This window comes from Adiantum capillus-veneris, chromosome 28 (assembly GCF_014529385.1).
Source record: "Adiantum capillus-veneris isolate H3 chromosome 28, ASM1452938v2, whole genome shotgun sequence".
Taxonomy (NCBI): Eukaryota; Viridiplantae; Streptophyta; class Polypodiopsida; order Polypodiales; family Pteridaceae; genus Adiantum; species Adiantum capillus-veneris.
In genome coordinates this window covers 81,134,073-81,140,380 of record NC_140958.1, presented here as the reverse complement: position 1 = coordinate 81,140,380, position 6,308 = coordinate 81,134,073, and the positions used below count along the sequence as shown (strand labels likewise).

The 6,308-nt window shown below is 41.6% G+C and overlaps 1 pseudogene; it reads left to right on the top strand.

The window, feature by feature from the left end:
- The first annotated feature begins 430 nt into the window (after positions 1-430).
- LOC147420766 (small ribosomal subunit protein eS6y-like) lies at positions 431-5,024 on the top strand (annotated as a pseudogene).
- The last annotated feature ends 1,284 nt before the right edge of the window (positions 5,025-6,308 follow it).

Sequence of the window (6,308 nt, the reverse complement as noted above, 5' to 3'; positions counted from 1 at the left end):
TCACTTATGACCACACGCCAACGTGCACTCCTTTCTACTGCATGTCCTTCACAGTGTACAACTTTGCTAATGAAGTAGGACAAAAAAAAAAGTTGTGCTCACTTATGACCGCACACCGGTGTGCACTCCTCTCTACTGCACGTGCCTCATAGTATAATGCTTTGCTAATGAATCATCACAAAAAACATTGCGCTCATTTATGACTGCACGCCAGCACGCACTCATATTTAGAGCCAAAGAGAGAGAGAGAGAGAGAGAGAGAGAGAGAGAGAGAGAGAGAGAGAGAGAGAGAGAGAGAGAGAGAGAGAGAGAGAGAGAGAGAGAGAGAGAGAGAGAGAGAGAGAGAGAGAGAGAGAGAGAGAGAGAGATTTCACTTGCAAGAGAGGGAGCATGCGAGCGCCCTAAGGCGTGAGCAGACCTTCTTGTCACAATGAAGCTCAAAAATATAGCTAACACGACTACTAGGTGTCAAAAAAAACTAGATATTGATGATGACTCCAAACTACGAGCCTTCTATAACAAGCACCTTTCACAAGAAGTCCTTGGCGATTCACTTGATGGTGAGTTCAAAGGTTAAATGTTCAAGGTTATGGGGGGTTGTGATTAGCAAGGTTTTTCCTATGAAGCAAGGAGTTCCCCTCCCTGGTTGAGCTCGACTCTTAATTTATGAGGTAATTCCTATTGCAAAGGGGATGGAAGAAGAAAGGGTGATGGCAGGCACAAGTCTATGAGGGTGCATTGTGAGTCATGATCTATCTTTTATGAACCTTGTGATTGTGAAGCAAGGGGAGAAACATCTACCAGGTCTTACTGACACCAAGAAGCCTAGGATGAGGGGTCCAAAGAGGGCTAGCAGTATCAAAAAGATGCCCAACGAGGATGATGTTAGAAAGTATGTTAACACCTACATGTAAACTTTCACATGTGTGACTGGTAAGAAGCATAGTAAGGCACCCAAAATCCAAAGACTTGTGACCCTAGTGTCACCTTCTTACAAAGGAAGAGGTGCAAAATTTCATTGAATAAACAATGCTTTCAAAGGCTAAACATGATGTTTCTGAGTATCAAAAGCTTCAAGCATCACAATTGAAGGAGCAACAAGATCATAGGAGTGAGAGTCTTGCTAAGAAGTGTGCATCCCACCTCTCTCTAAGCCAAGGTTGTAGTTGCATTCAAATGCAGAGGTTCTAATTTTCAACATGGAAATGACTTGGTATAAGTAGCTTCTATGGACATGTATAGAATCATTGAGTTTTTCAAAGATGAGGAGTGCTTCAATGCGCAACAAGATCTAGAAGTGCGAATGGAGACAAAGTACAAGATTGTAGCAAAGAAAGTGAAACTAGTGGCATTCCTTTGCCTATAGATTGCAATGAAAAGATGGATCGGGCTTCATTGAAACCTAGCCTCTGAGATCCAAAAATAATTGGGCACAAGTTTATGCAAGAGTCATTGAAGATGTTAAAAGTTGGAAGCAATGATTCCTTGACAGAGGTTGAAAGAAAATGCTTTGAACTGACATTCTCCAAACATGGAAAAGGTTTTTCATTTGAGCCGCATGAGATAGGATGTATTGATCCTTCTATAGTTGAACCAATGTTAATATTCATTGTACCTCATGTGCCTTGGAATCTACAACCAATTTCAGTTCCAAACGCACTCTTGCCAAAGCTTATAGACTTACTTAATGAAAAGATAAAGATGGGTATTTTGGAGCCTTCATGTGCCCCCTACTCAAGCAGATGGTTCGTAGTACCAAAGAAAAATTGAGCTCTACACTTCATTTAAGACATGCAGCCTATCAACAAAGTCACAATCAGGAATATGGGCACAAGGCCAATTGTAGATGAGTTTGCAAAGGAATTTGCAAAAAGGGAAATATATTCTATGGGGGATTTGTACTCAGTTTATGATCACTTCCAACTAGCAATGGAAAGCAGGGACTTGACTACCATGAGAACACCCTTGGGTTTTGTAAGGATGTGCACCTTACCTCAGGGAGCAACCAACTCGGTTGCACACATGTTGAATGGTATGATCAAAGTCTTACATGACTTCATACCTCAAATTACAATGCCCTTTTTTGATAATGTGCCAATCAAAGGATGTGACATAGCCAAAAAAGATGAGGTTCAAGATTTAAAAGGGTGTCGTAAATATGTGGCAAACCACATCAATGATTGTGACAAAATTTAAACAAGACTGGAAGGAGTGAACCTTACATTATCTGGGCAAATGTCAGCGTTTTTGGGGTTGAAGAAATATTGATAGTCAGACATCTTTGTGGTCCTCATGGCCACCAACCTTGTCCAACTAAAGTGGATGCAATACAAAGGATGAAAGAATTATATGTAAATATTACAGAGGTGAGAAGATTTCTAGGCACATGTGTTTCCTATCTCATATGGATTCCACATTATGCACATGTCTCAGATCCTCTTTATCAATTTCTAAGGAAAATTAAAACCAAATGTTTCAATGGAATGATTTACATGTAGAAGCTATGAGAAAGTTGAAGCAATTGCTGCTGTCTTCACCAACTTTGAGGAAGGTCAACTATGAGTGTGGAAGACCAATGATTGTGATAATGGAAATACGTCCAATGGGGATTGGATGGGCAATAGGACAAGACAATGAAGAGAAACATAGGTATGTGGTGAGTTTTGGGGCCAAGTTTCTAAGCTCTCGCCAAAGAGCATATCCACAGGTAAAAAGGGAGTGATGGGGAGTGGTTACAACATTAAAGTATGACAAAGAGTACTTGATTGGAGCATCCCTAGTTGTGAAGATTGATTGCTTACCACTTCTAGGGATGATTGCAAGTTTTTCTACTCCTGTCATTGCTATGATTAGGTGGCTTGATTATATAAAGTCCTTGAACCTGGAATTAAATCACATTTTAGGAAAAGATAATAGAATGGCAGATATGCTTTCAAGGGCAAGGTATGAAGATGAGGATGATATGATCGATGAGGAAGAAGATGTGGGCACAAAATACTACACAATTTCTCATGCAAAGTGTGATGATATATGCATTGTATCCTCACTTGAGTTCTTCTCAAAGGATTTTTATGAGGATGAATGGATTCTCATAGGTCTCTATCTAAGTACTTTACAAAAGCAAGCTGATTGGAGTAAAGCAGAGTTCAAAAGGATCAGAAAAAAATCATATAGATACTTCTTGAGGGATGGCTACCTATGGAAACATCCAAAAAGAAGAGATGGGACTCCATTGCGAGTAGTATGTGATAAGCCTATGATTTTTTAAAGCATCGAGAGTCATGAGATCCACCACTTGTCCAAGATATTCTCTATTCAAGCATAGAGATCCACAATTTCCACCAATCTAATTTCTATTGAAACATAGAGAGCCATAAGTTCCACTCTATGTTCAAGCTATGCTCTATTCAAGCATAGAGGACCATAAGGTTCACCACTTGTCCAATATATACTCTATTGCATCATAGATAGCCACAAGGTAAACCACTTGTTCCAGGTAAGCTACATTTGACCATAGAGAGTCACAAGGTCCACCACTTGTCCAACGTATGGTCTATTGAAGCATAGAGAGACATAAGGTCCACCAATTGTCCACGCTATGCTTTGTTTAAGAATAGGGGACCATAAGGTCCACCACTTATCTGATCTATGCTCTATTGAATCATAGAGATTGTAGACAGCTGGCACGTCACCATGTGGGAACGTGTTCTTAGAAGTTGGGCAGTGAATCACTTAGTAATTACTAAAGTAATTACTACGGTAAACCCGAGGCATATAAATAGGGCCCATTACTTTGATATCGGGTTGGAATTTATAATCACTTGTATTAGCGCTTTGGGCTATAATTGTACTTGAGCATCAGTGATAGTCTTGTTGGCTATACCTTTTCTCTGTAATCATATTCGTTGTAATCTCAATCATAATATGCATTCAGTGATACTTATTTCTCAATAGTCTTCTGAATCTGAGTCTGAATCTGAACTTTATTCCAGTCTATAAGTTTGATTCTCAATTTAGTATCCATATTTCAGTCTAGTCTCTGATTTCTGTCTAGTCTGCTGTCTGAAATCTTTCCACATAAGGATCTGAAATCCTTCAACACTGGAATTAGCTGTCTAAAGAGATCAGCTCCAATTCCATTTTGGCGATCACGGTGGCTAGAGCTGAAGCTCGCTGACTGAAAGACTCTTCTCCCAGTTGAAGTTTTCAACAATGGCACCAAAATCCAATCGTGGCCGGAAATCTACCAATCGTGTGGACCCCATTCCTGAGGAGTCGGGAAGAGAGTCTGACCCCAAGCAAGATAAAATGACTGACACTGAGGCTCAGGAGGAGCATAGTCAGGCTGATGAGGCGCAGGACTCACAGCATTCCAGTCATTCTCGACGCAGACGGGCAGAACGGAAAGCACGAAAGGCAAAGAATTCTAAGAGTTCTAGTCTCGCCAGAAAGCTGAGCATAACAAAAGCAGAAAGGGAAGTCACCGTACTTCCAGCAGACAGAATCGAGAAGATACTGATACTGAGACAGAGACAGAGATTGACTGGGATGCTAACACTGAAAACTACAAGAAGGCTCCCAAGCGTCAGTCTGAAGCCAAGAAGAGAACTGGTGGGAGTAGCAGTAATCGAAATGATTACACTGCTTCCCTGAAGATTTCCTTTCCCATGTTCAAAGGAGGGAAAAAGGATGATCCTGATATTCACATACAAGGTTTCGAGCAGTATGCTGAACTAAAAAACATTGATGAAGATGATTGGGGGGAATACTTTCCACAAACCTTGAAAGAAGCAACAAGGAAATGGTATTACCATTACCCTGCGTGCCAACTGAGATCATATAATAAATTAATTAAGGCCTTCAGGTTGGAGTCTTTCGACAATCGAGGAGATGAGGATATTCTCTGTGAACTGGATCAAATCAAACAGAGGAAATTGTCAACAGTCCGCAGCTATGTAGAAAAGATCAAAGAACTGACCAGACAGTTGCAGGAACCACCATCTGAGAAGAGATTAAGGGCATGATTTCTGAATGGGTTCAGAAACAAGAAGCTGAGAGAACAAGAAGTACCAACTCCTACAAAGAAATTCAATGACCTGGTCCAACGAAAATTAAAACTGGAACAGTAGGCTAAGAAAGAAAAGAGCCACAAGAAGCGAAGAACCAGTAGCAGTAGTTCGGCTACTGAAGCATCCAATTCCAGTGGAACATCCAGCAGCTCCGAGAGCAGCTCCGATGATCGGACAAAGGAAAAATCAAAGAAAGGATCATGGACCAAGAGAATTGAAGAAATGGCTAGGCAAATTCCAGAGATTAGCCACACAAGACAGCCGGTCCGGAAGATGGAGACTTGGTGTTCAAGATGTAAATCCAAGGACCATATCTCCATAGAATTCCCACAATGTACTTACTGCAAGGCCTTCGGTCACCTGTGGAATAATTGTGGCATCCGAATTTACCATTTTAAGAAAGGAAAGGATCTATCAGTGGTTGCCTACACTGAACCAGTGAAGGCAGAGCCAATCAAAGTAGCCCAAGAGGAAGGATCAGGTACTAGTGGTATTGGTCAAGGACATGGCAGATACCAACAAGAAATGGGCAGAGGAAGAGGAAGAAGCAACTTCCAGTCCAGAAGTATGAATTGCTACACATGTGGGAAGTGTGGACATTTTACAGCCCAATGTCTAGATGCACCGGTAACAACTACTACTGAGACTAAGGCACCAGAGCCAGTCCCAGTCATAGTAGTTACCAGGAGCAAGGGAGTGATCATTGAAGAAATTCCAGACATTTCAGAAGTACCAGCTAATCCTAACAGCAGCAAGTGGGCCCAGCAAAGGGAAGTTTGGAAGGCCAAAGGTAAAGAAAAGGTGGTAGATGAGTGGCAAGAGCAGCGGGAACTAGAAGCTAAAATCACAGAGGATTTAGCTAAGAAGCTGCCAGAGCAGCCAGAAAGTTCCAAGGCTAGGGTCATTTAGAAGATACCAGCCCAATCCGCTGATAAAGATCAGTCAGTACTGGCCATGACAGAGACCATGCTGGCTATAGTACATGGACTAGCTGATGAAATGGGAGTAGAAGAGTGTGAAGACACTAGTTCTTCAAGCTCTGATAATCAGTCTGACCAGGAGCGAGAGGAAATTCAGGTGAAAATCTGTGAAAGAATCCAGAAGCTGACTGTCGAGCTAGAGGATATAAGAAAGACCTTACCTGAAGTGGCCAACTTTATCAGGCAGCGTAGGAAGATTGAGGCAGAGGCCAGAACAGTAGACCTGACGGCTGTCCGCGATGATGAAGTTCCACTTATT